The following is a 24,160-nucleotide window of genomic DNA, read 5'->3' as shown; positions in this document are numbered from 1 at the left end:
TAACAAGAAATGACAGATATGAAAATCCTTATGTGTAGGAAATGGTGGAAGAGGGATGCACTGATAATTCAAATGCACTAACTTTCATCAATGTTCACATAAAACAAACTAAGCAAGAAACAAAGTGATTACTTAAGTGCTGGCAAACAATGAAATATAACTTCTGATATATCCAGTAAAATACATTGTATTATAAACATTAGGTACAAATATTATTACCATCTATTTATATTAAGTAATAAGTTTTGAGAGACTTCATCAATAAGGGTTAATATGTTAAATAACTATGTGCTATAATCTTTTACTGATGTTTTATATATGATACAGCCTACTTTACTATGATTGAATTGCTTGTCATCTATCTTTTATGTAAATATTAATTGCTTATGCAATGAGTAGACATTTTTATTGTATTAGAATTCTGTCTAATCTACAATAGTACTATATATGTTAAAAATAATATAAATATTGCTTATTCCTATTACAAATATTCTCCATATGATAATTCAATTTATGGAGCTCAAATGTTCTGGATTGTCAAGGTATGAGTGATAATCTTATGCACATAGGTTTATCCATCAGATTGGGAATGATTTTCATTTCATGGCTAGTGCAACTCTTAGTTTTGTTAACATCTATTAAATTAAATTTGTTATTTCACAAAAACATTTTAGTATGCCTGACCAAAACATTGCTTTATTGGTAAACACTCAAAGTATAAAACTGATAATTTCCTTTAAATGCTCATACATATACTTTATAGTTATCAGATGAAATGTTTAATAGTCACAATAAAACAAACAAAAAAAATACATAGTCTAAATAACATAAGATGGATTTAACTTTATTATCTTTAAATACCAATGGCTTAAACAATCCTAGCAAGGGATCAAATCTACTGAAATATTTAAAACTGAGCAAAACACAAAATGTTTTCCTTCAAGGAACTCATTTCAAAATAAATGACAATTACAAATGGAATCCTAAAGAATATATGATATTGGTGCAATCCACTTATAAGACAAACACAATAGGGGTAACAATTTTATTGAAAACAAATGTGATTAATCCAGAAATCATTTATAAGTATGAAAATAAAGAAGGCCTTATGGCATTAGTAATAGTTAAATATAATAACAGAATATGGACCCTAGCCAATCTATACTGGTTCCCAGGCATTGGAACAGGAACTGTTAAAAAAACATTTGGATTTCATTTCCAATAATTATAAAGGCAAATTAATATTAGGAGGAGATTTTATCTGTATATTTGATATTTCTGAAACTGCAAATAAAAGACTGCTGTGTACATATGATGTATCAAAAGCTTTAAACAAGTGGGGTAGAATCATTTCATCTTGTAGATACTTTCAAATTTAAAGAAGATAAATCTTTGTTGTTTTCCCATCAAGATCACAGATTTGGTACCCAAATTAGAATATATAAAATATTTGATGCCCATGACTTACATTCTAAAATCATTAATTTCTCAATCACTCACTGCCCTTTTCAGACCACAATTCATTGATACTAAAACTTCAAAATGAGTACAAGCCATTAATCTTTAACTTCAGAATTCCAGCATATATAACTAAAATTAAAGAGTTCAAACCCTGGTTATTATCTGAATTACAATTCTTCTTAGATATTAAGTACACCACAGAGATAAACAAAATAATGATATGAGACTCATTAAAAGTTTATATATATGATAAAACCATAACTTGGTATAAAATATATTAAAGAATGGGTTTCTGAATTATGAGATCTACAATCCAAACGTTTGCCAGTAAAAACCTGAAAAAAATCAAAATCATTTGGAGATGAAAAAGAAAGTAGAAGTACTAAACAATAAATACAACAAAATTCTAGCACATAAAACTAGTTTAGCTTTAGAAAAACTAAAAATTAATACCTTGGCCACTTCTCCCAAATATCTACATAATTTATCCACAAGAATCAAAATACAATCAAACGCTAATAACATTAAAAGTATCTTCCATGAAAAGAAAGGGAAAAATCTCTCGGATATAGGTGACATTCTTGATGCCTATAGAAATCACTATATGGAACATTTCCAAAAAGAACATGTACAAATTGATCAATTAAATCTAGATGAAAAAATGTTCTAATATAAAATATACCAGAAAAATTAAAACTAGATTTGCAAGCACCTATATCCTACAAAGAAATTACAGATAGAACAAAACAGTGTGAAAATCATGAAGCTCCAGTTACAGATGGCATAATTATAGAACTATATAAACTTTTTCCTTTAGAGATACTATCCCTCTTCCATAAACTCTATTAGAAATTCAGTCACAAGCTTTAATACCACCCTCTTGGAAATATTCCTTAATCACATCAATCCTAAAGAAAAACAAATCCCCAAACCTCTGTACCTCATATAGACCTATACCATTATTAATCACTATAAGATATTTAGTGCAATATTAACTAACAGAATGAAAATACCACTATCCAAAACAACAAATAATGATCAGACTAGATTTATATATCATAGACATACACATGACAATATTAAATGGATAATTTCTCTTATAGATTATGTTAATAAAGAAAATAAAGAAACACTCATTATTGGCTTAGATATAGAGAAAGCCTTTGATTCCCTAAATTGGGACTATTTATTCAAAATCCTAATAATATTTGAAATTCCTGCATCCTTTGTTCATCTCCTAAAGAATATATATATATATATATATATATATATATATATATATATATATATATGTGTGTGTGTGTGTGTGTGTGTGTGTATACAAATAATTTTAGGTCCTTTTATGTCTAAATCTATACATATAACTAAAGGCACTAAATAAGGATGTGCTATGTCTCTGATTCTATTTGCTCTGGCTATTGAAATATTGGCACATTCAATTCATAACAATATAAAAATCAAAGGAATAGATGTTTATGAACAACACAATTCTAAACTAATGCTATTTGCTGATGACATATTACTAACATTATATAATACAAAAGAGACAGAAGAATTAGATATATTAATTGACAAATTTCACATGACGTCATGATTCCATTTCAATAAATCAAAATCAAAATGTCTAATTTTAAATAAAAAAGAACTGCAGACCAAGGGTGTTCACATCATAGGGAAACAAGAATCTACCTTATAATATCTAGGAATTGAGTTATACAAGGATAATAATGCATTAGTCTCAAAAACTACAATAATATCATCAATACAATTAAAATCTCTGTGGAAAAATGGAACAAAATAATATTAACATTTGAAGATAGACTACAGTTAATAAAAATGGTTTTACTGCCCAAGATCCTATATATAGCATTGTCAATACAAGTGTTACCAGTAAGGAATATACTTAAAGAAATAAATTCATGCCTAATAAAATGTTTATGGTTTCCCAAAAGAAACTGAATACCTTTAATACATCGTATCAGACCATGGAAACAGGGACGCTTAAACTTTCCTGATATAGAAACATATATAAAAGCATCAGTATTTAAACAATCTCAGATTGGATAAGTCCAAATTACTCTGCAAATTGGAACTAATTCCTGACTTTAATATCAATAAATAAATTTAATTTTCAAAACAAATTTCAAATAACGGATAAAGACAATTTGCCATGGCACATATTATGTTTTAGTATGCAATATAACATAAATAAACCCACTAAAACTCTTATGATTAATTATTACATTGACTCATTTAGGAAAATTATTAATGCAAATATAGATTTAAAAATCTGGTTTAATCTTTTAATACCATTTATAGTCACAAAGAACTTTCCACATAAAAAATATCAAGAAATTATTAATTCCTGGGAACAGAAATTATTTGTTTGATGGCTCCAATGTATCAAAGAACTAAAAGGTATAGATATGCAAGTAATAAAAACAACATACAAAATTCCACAACAGGACTGGCTAACTGTACAGAGTATTCTGTCATATTTGCAAGATTTAAGTAAAATAATTAACAATTAATTTAAAGAAATACCTACATTTATGAAATACATATATGAAATCATATATAATGACTTTGACATGGGAAACAGTATTTCAAAATTTTACAAAATATTGATTAACTATAAAACAACACCCAAAACCTCATATTGGAAATATATAACAAAAGGACTCTCAATACAGTTAACTGAAGATATTAAAACAAATATTTGATTATGGATAATATATATATCCTTTACACAATACTGGAAAGTTTTTAATTGGAAATGCTTGCACAGAGCATTCTTAACCTAAGACAGAATCAGTAAATTTATTTCTTCCATAAAAGGAATATGTTGGAGATGTGAGCAAGTACACAGTGCAGATTGGAACCACATTTTCTTTGATTGTGTTAAAATTAAGCCATTTTGGAATGTTATTAATAACTTTTTACAAGCTTTATTTAATTAATCATTTTATTTAGCTAAATGTCTTGTATTATTAAATGTGAATGAAGCTCCACATTTGAATAGGTCAAACATGTATCTAGTATGAACTATACTTACAATTTCAAGGAAGTGTATTACAAGAAGATGGAATACAAACAAAATACCAGCTTTGGAAGACTTCTACAGCCTACTGAAGACCACAACATTATTGGAAATTAAAATTAAAGAACTAAGACATTATCTAAAGTCATTTATCAACAACCCTTGGGAAAAGTCTTACCGGTGATTGACACTATACAATAATTGATCAGACACTCTGATAATGGATTGGACATACTTATAAAGTAACTGTATACATTAAGATCTGTTATACTGTCAGGCTAATATAAATAGTGTACATAGTTATTTAAGATGTTATGTATAAATACTATGGAATTCATTCAAATGTATTTTAAAAATAAAAAAAAATTGAGAAAAAAAAGAAAACTGCCTTGTTGTCTACAAATGTTTGTGATGGTATGTGATACTTTACCAGTACGGTTCTTCATTTACTGTTTCTCATTCATTTGCAGATGTGTTAAATAGGCATGCAGAAATGTTTGGCTGTCCATGAAACTCCACAAAGTGTCAGTGTCTGAAAATGTATGTCAGTGTTCTCATATGCATCCAGAGCTGGATCATGGTCAAACGGATCCCCTTCAAGGTAATGGACCAGCCCCCAAGCCATTCCAGCCATTACAGTGTCTCATTACTTGGCTATCTCTCCCTAAGTACCATAAATACTCTTCAAACTGGTCAGTGTACATATTAGTGTTTTTTACTTTTACAATGAGTACAGAGATTTAGATTTAATTGTAAACTTGTGCTTCTGAGTTTATAGCATTAACAGTGATAGTCATTTGCTAAACCAAACAAAACAGTTGCACATTGAAAGCAGTCTTAGCTTGAGTATCACTTGAAGCTCATATTCATTGAAAATTCATTGACACTCACTTTCACTGAAAAATCCATTTGGCTAGTGTCAGATTAAGTCTACCTTGGCCCAGGGCTGTTTTCAAATCATAGGCCCCAAGCAAGCATTTCTAGGACTATTCATAAATGTATGTGTTCTTTGAATCACAATCCTGATTGTTTTAAATTATATTTCTTTTTAATGCAGCAGCAATAGAGTACATTTTCAATTTGTAGTTTTGAGCTTTCTTCCAATAAACAGTGAAACAAAATATATGACTCAAATGAATAATGATAATAATAATGATAATAATAATAATATTAATTTCAGAACATTTCAGCCACAAAAGGCCAATCAAACTACTATCACTAGTCAGCAATTACAGCCACTAAATTGACTTTGCACATATCATGTCTAATTGTGATACAAATGGCCACTGTAAAGTATTACAGTTCACTTTACACAATTACACATTAGTCATGCAAATACAAACTAATGTTTTTTTAACTTTATCAGCTCAGCAGGGTCAGTTACTTTTTATATACATATATCTCCCTAACCCAGCAATTATAGCTGCATTGCTGACTGCATCCTTCTTAGTTATCTGTGTCGAAAATGCACAATAATAATGACTAAAGTCACACATTTCAAATTTATTGCACACAAGCACTGTAACCAAAGTATTCCTAATTCACACAGTCATGCACATTAGTCCTGCAAACCCAGATTAAAAACTGTCTAAAAATGACCAGATATGAAGATAAGGTTCTGAGAGCTAGCAGTTATACTCACTTTGTTGGCAGTGTGCACCCCTTATTGGTATGAAGAAATGAATCACATGTACATTATTGGAAGGCTTGGATGAACTACATGAAGTTGTATAAAGAGCACTAGCATTATACTACAAGATCCAACCAAGTGAAGCACAGATAAAACCAAAGAGTATTCATGACAGCATAGACATATTAACCACCTGATAACATATGCTAAGTCAATATACACAATCTCTGCAGAAATAAAAGTCATATGAATAACTACACATTAAGGTCAGGTATTACTAATGCAGCAATAGCTGCTGCTGTCAAATAACTTTGCATTTCTGTGCTTCACCTACAAATGCAGTGCCTGCTGCGCTTCAAGAAGAATAAATTGCCTGTGTTGCATTAAGAATTGTGAGCCAGTGATATTGCCATAACATTTTCTGAACTAAATCAGCTATGCAATAGGGGAGGGCAAGCAAACAATGACAACAGGTTCCTAGTTAATAGACATGCTGTCCAAGAGTCCATTAAAGAGCCTTGTCCAAATTCTTAGTTTCTCCAAAGCACTGTTTGGTTAAGTGACTTGCTCAATGTCACTCAGTAGGTAAATGAAGGTAGAGAGTATAAAACCCTGCACTCTTGCCACAGGAAGCAGTTAATTAACAAGTTGGAGCTTTAGTCCTCTACACTAATTGCCAGAGTAACAGCTGTTAACTAAATTCAGAAATCCTTTGTTATCTGATCTTGCATAGAAGGCTGCATCACAGTAATATGTAACAATGATTACATGATTACATAATGGATGTTGAAAATAAGACTGTACAGAGCAATGCTGCAAATAATGTGAACTATTATCTAACAAATGTCAATCCCTTTGAATTTGCTGGAGACAATCAAAAATATTACTGCATGTAGCTTCTTTTTTGGGGATGGGGTCTTACATGCTTACAGGACAGTTATATATCTCATTTTTGACCTTCCTATGTCTTCTTTGTTATCAAGAGTAGCTATTTCTTCCGACCACTCAGTACAGGTATGACCTACTTGACTGGCTAATAATGATGTATTGTTGCATCATACACCCCCATGGTCAACAGACCTGGATCATGGCTCTATGTGGGATAATAATTCAAGCCCCTGGCAGCCATACCTATATCTCATTACCTTTCTGTCTCTCCTCAATTACCATAAACATCTTGTCAGTGTACATACTGTCTTCTTCTTTACTTTTGCAATTGGCACAGAGATTTGGATTTCATTTAAATCTTTTGTTTCAAGTTTTACAGAAAAAAACAATGACAGGCATTTTCAAAACAAAATAAAACACTATCACGCTGAAAACAGACTAGGCATGAAAATCAGTAAGTTCATCTTCCCTTGAAACTCACATTTAGTGAAAATGAATTTAGTAACCCATTAAACTATAAGAGACGTGCTGGGATTCATACGCAAATAGCATACAGTGATGTGCTAAATAATGTTTATGTGAAGGTTGCAGGAATTCAGAAGACAAATGTATAATACAACCGCTTAAATACCATAAAATACCTGCAACAGTATACGTATAAGTGCCCTTCTTCAGGAGCAACCCAGGAGTACTGCCTGGTGAAATCACTTTGTAGAATCACACAGAAGATGAATACAGGCTGAGAAAATCAACCCATGTACTATGGAAAGCAACTTCTTGGCAGCTCATAAATGTACTCATCTGCACTATGTCCTAGACAAGCTGTTGTAGCTCAAACAAGGTGCATTTCACACCTGTGTGCCTGCAAAAAGAAACTAAATTAAAATATATATTCAAAATTTAAATATGAACATTAAACACACATTCATGCTGTTCCACTGATTTGCAAATAAAAGATCAACATACTGTCAATATTAAGGAAACCAAGGATCACATTCAAAATGGCTAATGTGATGATGCAATCAGTTTCTTTCCTTTACACCATAACTACTCTGGTTCATAGATACTAGTTAATAGGCATGAAAGTCCAGGTGACCATTAGGAGACTAGCCCAAATTTACAGTTGCCCCAAAGCACTATCTGGTTCATAGGTTCATAGGTGTGTACTAGGCTAATGGTTCTGAAGCCTTTACAAGCCTAGCCCATAGGATTACACTGACATTGTGTCACCCGACCTTAGTTTCCAGTGCCTCTGTTGAGTGCAGCCACTGGAGTGATCCCCAGGGTGAATTTGCTATTCCCCATCCACTCATCAAGATTTCTCTTGAAGCAGAGATCACCTCTAAGTAGGCGATATGAGACAGAGAATAGTTGGAGTTTTTTTGAGTCTGTCTATATAGGACAAGTGTTTAAGGACTAGGACTCTGTTTGTGAGGTACTTTTGTAGCTTGTCCAGTTGGTAGGTACATGCCAAATAGGGCATTGTACTCAATGATTGGCCTAATGAGGAAGAGTAGAGGGAGACAATGACCTCTTTCTTCCAGGATGCAAACCCCTTAGTAATGAGATGTGCCTTATAGAAGGACTTTATGACCACAGTGGCAGTGTGGTGGTCAACAGAGAGGTTGCTGTCAAACTGTGTTCCCAAATCTCTTATAATGCCTTCTGTGTTCAATGGACTGCCATCGATGTGATAGCTCATGGAAACTGGGTTTTTCCCAAAGGGGATGATGACACATTTTTTTGGAATTGAGCTAAGGCCATGGTTCTAACACCAGTCGGTGGTCTCAGTGAGGCCTTTCTGTAGGATGTCAACATCACTTGAGGAGTTAATAATGGCTCCCAACTTGCAATCATCTGCAAACTTTGCCATCCAGAGTCCCTTCGTGTTAGACTGGACTTCTGAGAAGTAGATACCAAACAGGAGAGGACCCAGGACCGATTCCTGTGGGACTCCACTCATGACTGGTCAGCAGCCTGAGTTGGAGTCAGCTACTTTCACACTGTGGGTTCTACCTGTGCACCAGTTTGCAACCTACCTAGTGATATAGGGGTTGATGTCTAGCTAAGTGAGTTTTTCTATGATTCCTGAGTGGGGAATGGTATCAAAGGCCTTGGCCAGATCAAGGTAGGCTGTATGAACTGCCTTGCCTTCATCCACAGCTCTGGTGACTGAATCAAACAAGTTGACCAAGTTGAGGTGGCATGATCTACTCTTCACAAAACCAAACTGTGCGGGATTCAGAGTTTGGAGATTCCCTATATCCTTGTTTATTAGGTCCATGATGATGCATTCCATAGCTTTGCATATCAAACTTGTCAGGCTAATGGGGCGATAGTTCCCAGGGTCTGTAGTCACCCCTCCTTTGTGGAGAGGGATGACTATAGCAGTGCACCATTCAGTAGGGACAAAGCCTGAGGTGAGGCTGTGATTGAACAGGGCACACAGGTGAGGTGCCAATTTACTCTGTAGTTCATGTAGAACTCAGTCAGGGATATATTCAGGTCCTATAGAAGCTGTACTCTTAACCTTGGACAGTGCTGTTTTAACCTGTGCTACAGTAATACAGGGTGCCTGGCAATCTACTGGTATTGTGACTGGACCTTTAGGGGGGAAAGAGGGGAAAAATTGGCACTGAATCTGTCGGCCAGTATATTGGCAATATCTTTTGGCTCGGTATAGGAGGTACCATTGTGCAGTAGCTCAGAAAAACATCTGGGTATTGCTGTGGAGGTTCTTTACATAACTATAGAAGGCATTGTTGTTGTCTTTACTATCTGCTACAATTCTGTTTTCATAGCTGGCTTTAGAGTATTTGATGAGGGATCGCAACTTTTTTTGAGGCTTATAAGGGAGTTTTTCCAGTCTTGGGACTTCACCCTTTTCTGCATCAGTTTCCTCCTTCTGTTGTAGAGTTTGTTTATTGCAGGGGACCACCAGATTGACTTCCTTTTTTTGGAGGAGAACTTCTTAGTTCTATTGGGTATGGTGAGATCCATTTATTTGTGTACGTGTTCATACAGTGCATTGGTGTATGATTCGGCTGTCATGCAACTATTCTCCAATTGCATGGGTAACATGAAGTTAGCCACCTTTGTTCTTAGATGCCCAAAGTTAGCTTTGGAGAAGTTTTCCATGGTGGTTACCTTTGCAGGGGGGGTTGAATGTGGATTTCCAAGGTGATTAGTTTGTGGTCAGATCTAACCAGGAAGGAGTTGACTATTGGTGTAGAGCAATGGTCACCCATGTTGGTAATGACCAGGTCAAGGATGTTGCTACATCTAGTGGGGGTAAGCTTGAGCTGGTCCAGGGCATTGAAATTAATGATTTCCAGGAAACATTGGGCAAGTGTACTGGTACATGAGTAGTTTTCCCAGTTAATGGAGGGGTAATTGAAGTCACCCAGTATGAGTGTGTTAGGTTGGACCCTAATATTCTCCAGGGTGCTTAGGAACATGGAGTGAGTGTCTTGGGACATGGTTGGGGACCTATAACAGGCTATGACCTGAATCAGTACCTTACCCAATATTAGCTGCACCTGAAGTCTCTCTGATGCATTATGTCGGGCTACCAGTCTGGAGGTGTGTGCATCATTTATGAATATGGAAACACCACCACCTTTGGAGCTTCGGTCCAAGTTTTGGGGCCCAAATGTGTGAAATGAGTTATAGCCTGGTAGTGCAGGGGTTCTTTCTGCTTCCTTGACCCAGGTCTCTGTTACAGCACAAATCTCAATGTTCTCCATTTTAAGGAGTGCTTTGAGCAAGTGCATTTTGAGATTTAGACTTCTAGCATTGAGCAGCATGACCCTTAGATTGCATCTGTTGTAGCTGTTATGATGGTAATTTGGTCTTTGGAACACCACCTAAAAAGACACTATAGGGGTGTTAAAACCCTTGGCTAGTATCCAGAAGTCCAGGGGTGACAGATGCAGGCCATCTCTGGCAAAGCATCAAGGTCTGTCAATCATGGCATCCTAGACAGACAGATACTGGATCCCCCTAGAATGACACCAGAAACTTAGCCAATTGTTGAAATCAATAATTTTCTGCTTGTACTCTTGTATCATTCTGGGTGATGGTAAGATGCTGCTCTGGGCTAGGGTTGTACCCGCCTGGGCTACATAATCCGAGAGCTCCTCCGTATCTCTTTTCATGTAGTCCAGGGAGGTACGTCTCAGCTCATTAAAACCCACAGGTACAATGACAGAGTCATATTTGTACCTGTTGTTGAGGGACCTGAGTGCATGCATTATATGATGGATCCTGGCACCTGACAGGCAGCTGACTGTTACTTTCTCCTTATTCAACCTAGTGAGTGGGACATCAGTGTACCTCACTATTGAGTCACTTATGACTAGTGTGCTAGGCATGCATTTTTGCCTTGGGGCTTAGGTTGAGTGGCACACTGTTTAGAAGAGTTTTGTGTCTCGTGATTAGTGTTGTGCTCTGGTAGTCTAGTGCGTTTCTGTCTTGGAGGTCTCTGCTGTTCTGGTATATTTGTATTGAGAGCCTCTATGAAGGTGGGTATGTGGTTTGTGTTTTTATATGAAGGCAGTGTTGGTGTGTGATCTGTACGGCTATGTGTTCCATGTAGTGTGGTGCAAGTGTTGACCTTCTCCTCTTGACCACCTATTCTGGTCTTGGCTGGAGAGTGTGTGGCTTCCAATTTGGATATATAAGTGCATCTCTCACAAGTCTGAGTGTTGGGATGTAAGAGGAGAGGGTTGTCGGTGTACATGAGGTAGTTGCTACATTGCCTCAGGATGCCCAAGTTCACCAGGTTAACAGGAGAAAACACAGGGAACTGTCCTTTAGACATGCCTGTAGGGATGGGCATTAATAATAAGTACTGGAGCTGTTTCTTTGTATAATGTTTAGTGCTGGTAGCACTTTTGTGTGCTACAATAATTGTTACCATAAGTCTGGTATGGTAAAGTGCTAGGCTAATAAGCTAGTAAAAGTGCAGGAGAGGAAAGAGCTAGCAGAGCTAAGGGAAAAATTGGAGAGCAGATGTTGGCACCTCTCAGAAGCTTACAAACATTCCTGGATACAGCAAATCTGTATCTGGACTAGACTAGTTATAGGAAAGGTGGGAAACAAGTGCAATGCAGGCTTTTAAACTAGAAGGTTGAAAGAGATGGAAAAACTTCCCAAACCACTAATAAACTACAAAGTCTTGGCCAGAAACCACTCCTCTTGTGGTAGATAGTCTATCTAGTGCTTACCACTCCCACTGATAAGCTAGAAGGCTTCCCTCGAACACAGAAAGGCTGGGGGCTCAGAAGCTTACATACAGTCCTGGATACAACAAAACTGTATTTGGACTAGACTAGCTACAGGAAAGGTGGGAAACAAGTGCAAATGTGAGCTTTTAGACCAGAAAGTTGAAAGAGATGGACAAACTGCTCAAACGGCCAATAAACTACAATATCTGGGCCAGAAACCACTCTTGTGGTAGATACGCTACCTAGTGCTTACCACTCCCACTAATAAGCTAGAAGGCTTCCCTCCAACACAGAAAGGCTTGGGGGCTCAGAAGCTTACAAACAATCCTGGATACAGGAAATCTGTATCTAGACTAGACTAGTTACAGGAAAGGCAGGAAACAAGCTTAGAATTGTTTTCTTTTTTTTTTTTGCAGAAAAACAGTTAAAACCGCACTAAAAACAATTCAAGTGTAGTGCAAACTAGCACACTTGAGTCTGTAGCAATATTAAAGCAATTTATTCAAACCGTATTCTGAACTGAATTAAATTGTTTAATTCAACTCTAAAAAGTGCCAAAAATATATTTATCAGCTGAGAAGCACACTCAGTCAGAACACAAAGTAAAGTGGAAAGGGAGAAAGGGCCTAAGTGGGTTGGCCTACTCAGATGTTCTCTCTGTATTAGGTAGAATGAGCTATTGACACTAGACTGGGATAGAGCTGAGCAGACAGGACTGGTAGGAGTGTTTAAAATCAAACTATGATCTCGCTGTACTTGGTTGAGTCAGCAAATGAGATGGACCCAGGAGGAGTGTTCAAATACAAATTTTCAGGAGGGGTGGGCAATTCTGAAGCCGCCAAGATTATTACCACAGCAAGAATAGGGAGGGAGGGCAGGAAACTAACTACAGAGAGACACAGAGATCACAATATTCAGTGAAGCAAATAAATAAACAGCAAAATAAAATGCAGTGCGATCTTTAACACAATATTCAATGAAACAAATAAACAGAAAAATAAAATGCAGTACTATCTTATAACACTGCAAGTTTGTACTTATCTCAGTTTGTAATAAAGTTGATGTAGGTATATAACAGCTAACCAAACAGCTCAAATAGTCAGCTATTCATCAGAAATAAATCCAGAGATAAGTGACTAAGACTTATAAGCACAGAGAAACCCTATAGGCTGAGTTCAAAACCAAATATCAATGGATTGAGTACAATAACCCCATGTACTGCAGAGAGACAGAGAGATCACAATATTCAGTGAAGCAAATAAATAAACAGAAAAATAAAATGCAGTGCTATCTTTAACACATTATTCAATGAAAAAAATAAACAGAAAAATAAAATGCAGTACTATCTTATCATACTGCAAGTTTGTACTTATCTCAGCTTGTAATAAAGCTGATGTAGGTCTATAACAGCTAACCAAACAGCTCAAATATTCAGCTGGTTAAGTGACTCTCTCAAGGAAAGGGCATAAATATGAGACAAAATCAGATTTGCACTGCAAAGCTAAAGACAAGTAAAACCAGACTATTTTCAATCACTTAAAATGTTATTCTAGGTTTTGCATCAATGTATGCTGTGAACCACAAAAACTGTGAAACTCTAATGACTGACATTGGCTGACTGCAATCCTTAGTGATTTATCAATTTAAAGAAAAGAAGTTACTGGAAGTCTGGCAGTTCAGTTGGTGTGGATGATTAGCTGCTGTACACATGGATAGGGTTTGAATCTGAGTAAGTCAATTAAATAAACAGCCTTCACTAAGGTGGACATTTTACGCACACATATTGTTTTCCCTAGGTAGAAACAATATACTATATCTGCTCCACTCCTACACACACAAAGGGAAGTTCTCTCCCTCTTTCCTGTAGGTAGCAGCAAAGAAATATGATCTACTGTGATGTTCCTCTCCTCGTTAAAATGAAGCTTATTAAATTCTGTCTGTCTGTCTTCCCTAATGCTGCTGCACAAAAAAAATGAAAAAAATCTATCTCCTATTGCATAATAAAAAAATCCTTCTGTTCTGCTATGAGATAAATCACTTACCATTTCTGGAAAGTATATAATTTGCTTTGCCATGCACACCAAGCAGAAAGCAGCATCAGCAGTCATTTGCTGTTCATGTGTGCAGCTGGCATGCTTGTCAAGCAGGAAGCAGCAGTATTGGTTCAGTGTTTGGACACTGAGCAGACATAGGAGAGGATTGTAGTGTTTTGTTGTAGAATATATTCTTTTTTTTTTAATTAGGTGTTATATGGCCAAGCCTCCCAGCCAACACCAAGCCCTAGGCAGCTGCCTAGGTCACCTAGTGCTGGATGCAGCCCTACATGTGTCCTTAGTTACATTACTTCTGTCTGCACACGTATATCTATCTATATACACACACACACACACACACACACACACACACACATATATATATATATATATATATATATATATATATATATATATATATACTTTCTAATAATGACCTAACGAATATACTGACAGTGTGAAATCACCGGCGCCAGACATCCACACACACTTACCTGTACTCCCTTCTCCCTCACTCCTAATCATACTTACCAGGCATACTTACCAGGTCGCCACACACACCTTTGTCGGTCTCCGGGATTTGTCGTGTCGAAGGTGGTCGGTCACGGTCGTTTAGTGGTCGTTGATCGGGGTGATCTTCCGAATCGGGCGTTGCTGGGTCATTAGAAGGAGACCCATATATATATATATATATATATATATGTGTATACATATATCTATATCTATATATATATATATATATATATATATATATATATATTATATATATATATATATATATAAAATATATATATATACATACATATATAGATAGATAACTGTCTTGTATTGTTATGTAGATACAGTGGACATTCATTTGCAGATTCCTTTTATAGACATGTAAGACTGCTAGACTATCTGTGGGAGTCTGCAAAGTGTCTACAAATGTATGTATCAATGTTTTCATATGTGTTTCTTGTTACATTGTCAATGTATAAGCCAGTATTTTACATAGCCATATTTCAATGCTTACATGTTCATTAACATTCGTGTAGTATTTATGATATCTAGTCTTACATTTATGTAGTACTGTGCAATTACATTTCATACACATAATAGTATGTTTATGTGCCAGTGCTAAGACTCATACATCAATGGTTTATTTGTTCACTATACATATGGTAATCTAGTAGCATCCATGGAAAGGGTACCTTGTTAATATTCCATACTTGTCATCATATCTATATATGTGTGGAATATGTGTGCACCAGCACATTTGTTCATCATACACAGGGGCATGTTGCTTTCTGGAGACATGTACATACAACACCAGGCCACCTAAAAAACACAAATTCAGCCAATGTTTAATACTGTGAGCTACATAACTGCTACTTTATGTATGCATCTGTGCTTTACATTCCAGTTAGTGTAGAAAATATGTATTGTTACTGGCACTGTACATTATGTTCCTCCTGCACACCAGGGTATGCATGCCATTACTGGTTTATTTTCTTACCTTTGTCTGCATATTGGATTGTGCAATATCATGTATATGGCACAAGTCATCATTGCCAACATTGTCCATAAAAGTTGTATTTTGCAGATGTCAGGCCCTCGACACAGGCAGAACAATTTTGCTGTTAAGGGAAAATTATGCATTTTGGGAGGCTGTACTGGAGCATGGCCTGTTGATTGGCAGTGGAGAGTGATGTCACCTGAAGGAGCTTGGAAGAGAGGACATTACTCACATTATGAATTCAGTAGGTGGTTATGGCAGGATAGTGAAGGCCTGCAGACAAAGGTGCATGGGTATGACTGATCATGCCATAAGGCACATGCATAAATGCAGTCAGTATTGGGCTGCCACTAGTAACAGTCTAGTTCAGCCAGCTCCATCAGATACAGAAGTTTTTGGCTTCTGTACATTATCAGTCAGCAGACAGACAAATTCCTGGAAGGGGCATTTAGGTTAGTGCCCCCAGACAGATGAGTATGGCATTTAAGTAACTCAAACTGACCTACTCAGCTATTGTGATATTATAGTGCATATGTTATATATGGGTTCTTATTATAACACTGAAATCCATAAGGTCAAACAAATTTCACTGAAAATTCATATAACACTGAAACATGTAGAACTGCATAGAATTGTGTAGAATGTATTCAATGGTGTCATTTCTTATCACAGGAGTTATTAGGGGAGTTAGTCTAGCACTGTATGTATAACCTCTGTTTATTTGCTAAGTTTTTCTGCATAACCGCCTATTTTGAGCATTTTCTGGCTTGTTAAACTTGATTTCTGCATCAGTAACTGTATTTAGAGCAGAACCTAGAGCTGTTTACTGAATTTCCTGTTTGCACTTATTTTTAAAATTGTTTTTTTCCCAAAACTTGCATTTTATCTGTCTTTGGCCTAGCACTCTTGTGTGGGGTCATTTACTGCACTGTTATAACTTGTTGATACTTGTGAACCTCTGTTATCTCTGAAAAAACAAAAAAACAAAAAATCTTGCTTTTTTCCCACTTTTCTGAGATTTAGAAAAGTTCAGTTACAGGCTTGCTGTTCTTGGACTGTTTGTAAGTTTCTGTCAGGCCATTTTTTGCTTGGGCTAAAGGGAAGTCTCTCTGTTGATCAGTGGCAGTGAAAAACATCGAGCAGCCTGCCTGCCCCTGTGGAAGTGGTTACTGACTTGAAACTGTAGTTTTATTGGCCATTTTGGGTCAATTCCAAAACTCCTTCATCTTCCTCTCTTAAAACCCTCTTTTGCGTGGTTTTGCATGTTTTTGTGCATAGCGCAACAGCGGGCAGCGCCGCCTAATTGGGTTTAAACTATTCCTGGCTCCACAAAGTCTGCTCTTCACTTTTTCCCTTAGAACTGCTCTATCTCTCAATTTAAACACCAAATTCTCATTCTAAGGCCCTTCACTGGTCCAATTAAGTAATCCTACAAGTTAGCACTATTAAACCATAAGCACTACTTACTCTTATACTCTCTACGATTACCCTGTCCTCTATTGGTCCGTCTTAAATTCAGTTTCCCTATATTACTCTAGCATGTCCAAAGGTCAGTCAATGGTTTCCTCTCCAGTCCAGCTGGTGAATCTGGGAATTTTGAGGCAATGTTACAACTGTCTCATGTACACGGACAACCCTTTCCTCTTCTAAACAGGTTCAAATATATGTGAGAGATGCAACTATTTAGCCAAACTGGAGGCTGAGCTCTCTCATCTCAAAACTGGTGTAACCAGTCAGGAGGAGAAGGTAACCTCACACAACACAATTCCAGTATCACATAGTCCCACCACATCAGTGAACCAATCACATAAATACACAAAAACATACTTGGAGGCTCTAAATAAAAATCTACCTAAGCAACAGAGACCTCCAAAGCAGACATCCAAGCAAACGCTACCTCAAAACAAAACACACACAACACATAACCCACAAAGTCAGTGTGCCAAGCAGCCACAGCCCTTAAGGCTGAATAACACACCTGATACTCTTGTAATAGATGACTCTATTGTCAGACACACTGACGTCCCGCTCACCAGGCTGAATAAAGAGAAGTCACGGTGAGCTGCCTGTCGGGTGCTAGGATCTGCCACATAACGCAAGCACTCAGGTCACTCCAAAGCAAATACAAATATGACTCAGTCATTGTACATGCTGGTGTGAATGACCTGAGATGTACCTCCCTGGACTACATGAAAAGAGACATAGAGGAGTTCTCTGATCATGTAGCCCAGGCTGGTATGACCCTGACCTTGAGCAGCATCTTACCCTCACCTAGAATGATGCCACAGTACAAAGACAAAATGATCGATTTTAACAATTGGCTAAAATTTTGGTGTCATTCAAAGGGGATCCAGTGTCTGTCAGCCTGGGATGACATGCTCGACAAGCCACGTTGCTTCGCTAGGGACGGCTTGCACCTATCACCACTGGGCTTTCAGATATTGGCAAAGGCTCTTGCCACCCCCATAGTGCCTTTTTTAGGCAAGGCTCAAAAGTCAAACCCAGCCCCATAGACAGCACAAGGAACAAGAAACTAAGGGTAATGCTGCTAAATGCCAGAAGTCTTAACCTCAAGATGCATGCACTCAAAGCTCTCCTCAGTATGGAGAACATCGATATCTGTGCAGTGACAGAAACCTGGTTCAAGGCTCCAGAGAGCACCCCAGCACTACCAGGCTATACCTCATATCATGCTTTTCGGCCCCAAAACCCGGACCGAACCACAAAAGGAGGGGGAGTTTCCATATTTATCAAGGATATCCACACCTCCAGGTTAGTGGCATTGCACAAAGTATCGGAGACCATCCATGTGCAACTAACAGTGGGCAAGACTGCTTTTCAGTTTATAGCATCCTATAGACCACCCTCTCAAAATCAGGAATCCCACTCGGCTTTCCTGAAAACATTGGAGAACATGAAGATCTCTCCGAACACCATTATATTGGGCGACTTCAACTACCCAAACATTGACTGGGAGCACTACTCAAGCCCCAGCACCTTAGCCCAAAGGTTCCTGGAAATTATAAACTCAAATGCTATGGAACAACTAGTCACCACTCCCACAAGAGGGGACACCATACTAGACCTGATCATTACCAACACGGGGACTCTATGCTCCACACCAGAAGTATATCCCTCATTGTTAAGATCAGACCATAAATTAATTTCACTGGATGTCCACATCCCGACCCCACCCCCAGCCCAGAAAACCACAGTGAAAAACTTCTCAAAAGCAAACTTCTCACTTCTCAAAACCAAAGTGGAATCCTTCAAGGCCCCAGGGCCAGTGGAAACTATGGCCCAAACTGCAGAATCCTATATAAACGCATTCTACGGACATCTCCAGGAATGCATGGATCATGCTATCCCAAACAAAACCAAGACCCAATCATCCAAAGGCAGGCGTCCAGTCTGGTGGACCCCTGCCATAAATAAACTGTACAACAGAAGGAGGAAGCTACTACATGATAGAGCAAAATCCCTAATAGGGAAGGCATCTCTGATCAGTACTAGCAAAAAATTACAATCCCTCATAAAATCCTCCAAGGCCAGCTTCGAGAGAAAAATTGCACAGGACACCAAAGACAATCATAAGGCTTTTTTCAGTTATGTTAGAAACCTGGGATGCAACTCCCAGACTTGTTCTGAGTTGATTCTAAACGACAAACAATACACTGAACCCACAGACATCGCCAATATCCTGGCAGACAGGTTCAGTGCAAACTTCTCCACCCCCTCCCCCCAAAACGAGCAAGTATCTATCCCGACAGAGGGCTGCCTCCCAAACATCCCTGATGCTCAGGTGAAGGCTGCCCTCTCCAAAGCAAAAAACACTGCTTCCATGGGACCAGATGGCGTCCCAGGTTGTGTCCTACATGAACTCCAAGAGGAACTAATCCCTCAAATAAAACAGCTATACAATCTCAGCCTCACTACAGGATATGTGCCCACAGAATGGCGTACAGCAACAGTGGTCCCACTCCACAAAGGTGGAGCCTCTACGGACCCTGGAAACTATCGCCCCATAAGCCTGACTAGCTTAGTCTGCAAGGCTATGGAGAGGATCATCATGGAGCTCATAAACAAAGACAATGGGGACCTGCAGACACTAGATCCTACCCAGTTCGGCTTTGTCAAGGGCAGATCCTGCCTTTTGAACCTGGTTGACTTCTTCAAAACAGTCACCAAAGCCATAGATAAAGGGAAGGTAGTCCACACAGCCTATCTGGACCTTGCAAAGGCATTTGACACAATACCCCAATCGGGCATCATAGATAAGCTATCCAGCTTAAATATAAACCCCTATGTCACAAGATGGGTCACAAACTGGCTCAAAGACAGAACCCACAGAGTGAGAGTTGCTGGAGCCATGTCAGACTCGAAACCGGTCACAAGTGGCATCCCACAGGGTTCTGTCCTGGGGCCACTCTTGTTCGGTATATACTTTTCCGAGGTACAGGCAAACGTGGGAGGACTGCGGCTCACCAAGTTCGCAGATGACTGCAAACTGAGTGCCATAATCAACTCTCCAGCTGACACAAACATCCTTCAAAAAGGTCTCACAGAGACAGATAACTGGTGCCAGCACCATTGTTTAAAGCTAAATGCCAAAAAATGTATAGTCATACCCTTTGGCAAAAACAATGTGCCCACAAATTACCACATAGGCGGAAACCCATTAAGTACCGAGAAAGTTATTAGGGACCTGGGGACCCAAGTTGATAACAATCTCTCCTTTGAAAACCACATTGCCAAAGTGGTTAGAAAGACCATCTACATAGCCCACCTCATCACGAAGGGTTTCACATCTAGATCAAGAGAGGTAATCGTGCCCCTTTATTCATCCCTCATTAGGCCCATCAGAGAATACAATGCCCCTTTTGGGATGTACCTTACCCGACACTTGCAGCAATTAGAAAGACCCCAAAAGTATCTCACCAAGAGGATCAAGGGTCTCAAACAGATGCCATATGCTGCTCGGTTAAAAAAACTCAAACTCTACTCAGTTGCATATCGCCTACTTTGAGGCGATCTATGCCTGACATACAAAGCTATGTCAAATCCAGAATTAATGGACATGCTCCACCTCAGTAAATCTAAATCCCTTAGAGCCACACGCTCAAGGGACTTGAACCTCAGCACAGAAATAAATAGAACTTGCTGGAGGGACAGGTTCATAACCCAGAGGCTCCCTTCGCTCTGGAATAGAATTCCAGTTCATGTGAGGCAGAGCACCTCACTGAATCTCTTCAAGAAGAATCTCGATAGGTGGATGGGGGATCATAGGTTTGTCCCAGGGATTACTCCCGTGTCACTATTAGACAGAGGCACAGTAAACTAAACCTTAAAAAGGGCACAGTATACTCAAATCAAGGGGTGGCGTAAGCCATACAGAATCGGGCCAGGCTTATAATTGCCCCAGGGCAGATAGCCTAGTATGAACCTATGAACCTATGAACCTGTATGCATGAATTGTGATGGTCAGCATCATGTAGTACCCCCAGATCTGTAGACATCTGCATTTGCTCTTAAGCACTGATTCACTCTGAGTAGTGTTTTTTTTTCTCCATGGTCATGCAAACATGAAGTTAGCATATATAAGTAAGTGGGGTGCAGGGGGGGGGTTGACTCATTGTAAAGGCATGTTTTTAGGATATATTTCTTGTGGAAAGTGTTTTCAGTGTTATGAGTTTCCATTGTTATGAGTTCTCAGTGATATGAGTTCAACCATATGAGTTTCAGTGTTATGAGTTCTCAGTGTTATGACATAGACCAGGTATAAATACATTGTGTATATTTTAATTGCTGTGTATGCAGTGGCACATGATGCATCTTCTGTTGAAGATGCATCTGGTAATGTGCTGCCACTATTCTATATATATTAAAAGTTTGTATCTGTGACCATTATGTTGACATACATTTACTTTATAAAAATCACACAACTGAGAAGTGCACCATATGCTGTGTCGCCAAAAATACTCCAAATGCTCCAAATGATCCAAAGGTTTAATATGGTAAAAACAAACAGACAAACAAGCTGCAGGTAGTAAGCGCTTTCACGTTAAAAATAACGCTTCATCAGACTTCAAAAGGCAACCTGACAAAATGCTCTTTAAATACATTAAATGGCTTCACAGCTTAATTAAATCAACAAATCATATAATTAAAAATCAACAACTAAATAGATAACGCTGTAGAGACTTGGAAACAGAAGCCAGGAACTTCACTTTTACGAAAACTTCATGAATCTGAAATGCAGCACAACAGAAATAATAAGTATCCATAAAAAACAATAAAAACGTATATAAAAATATATACAAGTGTAAACATATACACTCAATGTTAATATATACATAATAAAAATCAAAGCATTCCTAATGTTTTAGCGGTCTGCCCGCTAGAAAAGGTTTAAGTGTGATCTTATCATTCAGTCCAAGTTTATGTGCTTGTAATTTTAAAATCCACTTACTCTCTCTCTCCGCCGTATAATTTTTAATATTACCTAACCTATTGCTCCTATAAACTATCTCAACTACTCTAAATTTAAAAATATGAGTAGATCCTTGTTCTACTGTATGTCGTGCCAAGGCATTGGTAATATTCCCTTTCTCAATGGCGTAATGTAAGTGCACAATCCTTTCCTTATTAAACCATTATGTATTGCATAAACATATGCTTGCCATATATTATTGTTGCAGTATATCTGCAACTTTTTTTTTATGTTCCTACATTTTAGCTCCTCCATATATTGCGTCATCCCTAGTGTCCTGCTGCAAACACATAGGCATAGCCTGTGAAGCCCACAGTGCATTGGTTAGGGAATTTGTTCCCAGGCCCCAATGACATTTGTAGCTAGCTAGGATTCATGTTACATTGCAAAGGGCAGTCCACCTAACCATGACAATGGAAGTTACCTGCAAGTGAAGGAACAGATGAATGTAGCCAGTGGCCTCATGTCCCCTCAGGGTACTGGTACTGGTAGTGACAAGCCTCCACAATAGACAGCAGTTACCCATGAGTACACGTCCCTGTTTGGCAGAACTATTTGGACATTTATCTACTGGTGCATGCTGCTGCAAGCCCATGATTGATCACAACACAGTACTTATACAAACCACCATTCACTTGTTAGAGTGATTAATTATATGGCACACCAAATTATTAAGCCACAATACAGTCAGGAAGGTAGGGATGCAGAGATCATTGCTAACATTTCATGACAAAGGGACTGTATGACAAGTATCTCTCTCTTCATGGAAAAGGTTGTTTCAGCTGTACATAGTTCCACAGTGTTGCATGTGCTATACATGCCTTGACTCACCTTATATCCATGCCACCTTGGGGTAGGGTCGTGTGTGGTCAATGTGCCACCTTTGGCACCAGTCCTGCAAGCTGACTGTGTATCAGTGTCCATGTAGTGCATATAAAAGCACAGACCAATGCTACCAGATCTGCATCAACTGCTGGCATTTGGCACACTTGCACTGTGTCAACTGACACTCATGACTCTGCCACTGGAAGCCCAGTTAAAAAACAGGATGATGGCAGATCCTTATATACAGATGTAGTCCACAGATGCCATGGAGATGGTAGGTGCTGTGTTAATATTATCCTAAATGTAACATTATAGCCTTCAAATGTTGTTAAGACTTTGCATCCTTTGGAGCAAGTAATCCTACCAAGCCCACATCAACTTACTGAGTATCTGTGTCAGCTGACACAGTGCAAGTGCAATGCCAGCAGTTGTTGCATACCTGGTAGTGTTGGTCTGTGCTTTTATATGCACTCCATGGGCATTGGTATAATGGTAGCTTGCAGGGTTGGGTGCCAAAGGTGGCACATCTAGGATTTTTTATTTTTATTAATTTTTTTTTTATTTTCTGGACCGCTTTTTGTTTTACATTCTCTGAGCCCATCTTAAAAACACAAATACTATTTTTTGACTATGATGGACCTCTTGGCAGCCAGAAGAACCCACAGAGAACTACAAGACAGCCTATTATTAGAGAATTGCCCAACAATTTACACCAAGGATATACTTTAATGTACATGCTGTGTTAATATTATCCTAAGTTTAACACTGTAACCTTCAAATTGCATTCATAATTGCAGGGTAGCCTTTATGACTAGTACCAGAATCACAGGACTGTTAAACAATACCAAAGTTCCATATAGCAAGCATGCCCCCAGTATTGTTAGTACACCTGCCCTTGTGAAAATGTATGCCTTCCATTTTCTATTACATGGAAAGCTCTGAATTTCCTGCCTCCTGCATTAATTTATGACCTGGTACTTAATACTTCCACCTATGCATATACTCTGCACATTTGTAGTGCAAAGTGATCTGCATGCATGATGGGCTCCATGTACAGTTCACATTTGTAC

Source organism: Protopterus annectens, chromosome 3.part0 (assembly GCF_019279795.1).
Source record: "Protopterus annectens isolate FY-2018-M chromosome 3.part0, PAN1.0, whole genome shotgun sequence".
In the NCBI taxonomy this organism is placed as follows: domain Eukaryota; kingdom Metazoa; phylum Chordata; order Ceratodontiformes; family Protopteridae; genus Protopterus; species Protopterus annectens.
Note: the sequence above shows the minus strand (reverse complement) of the source record.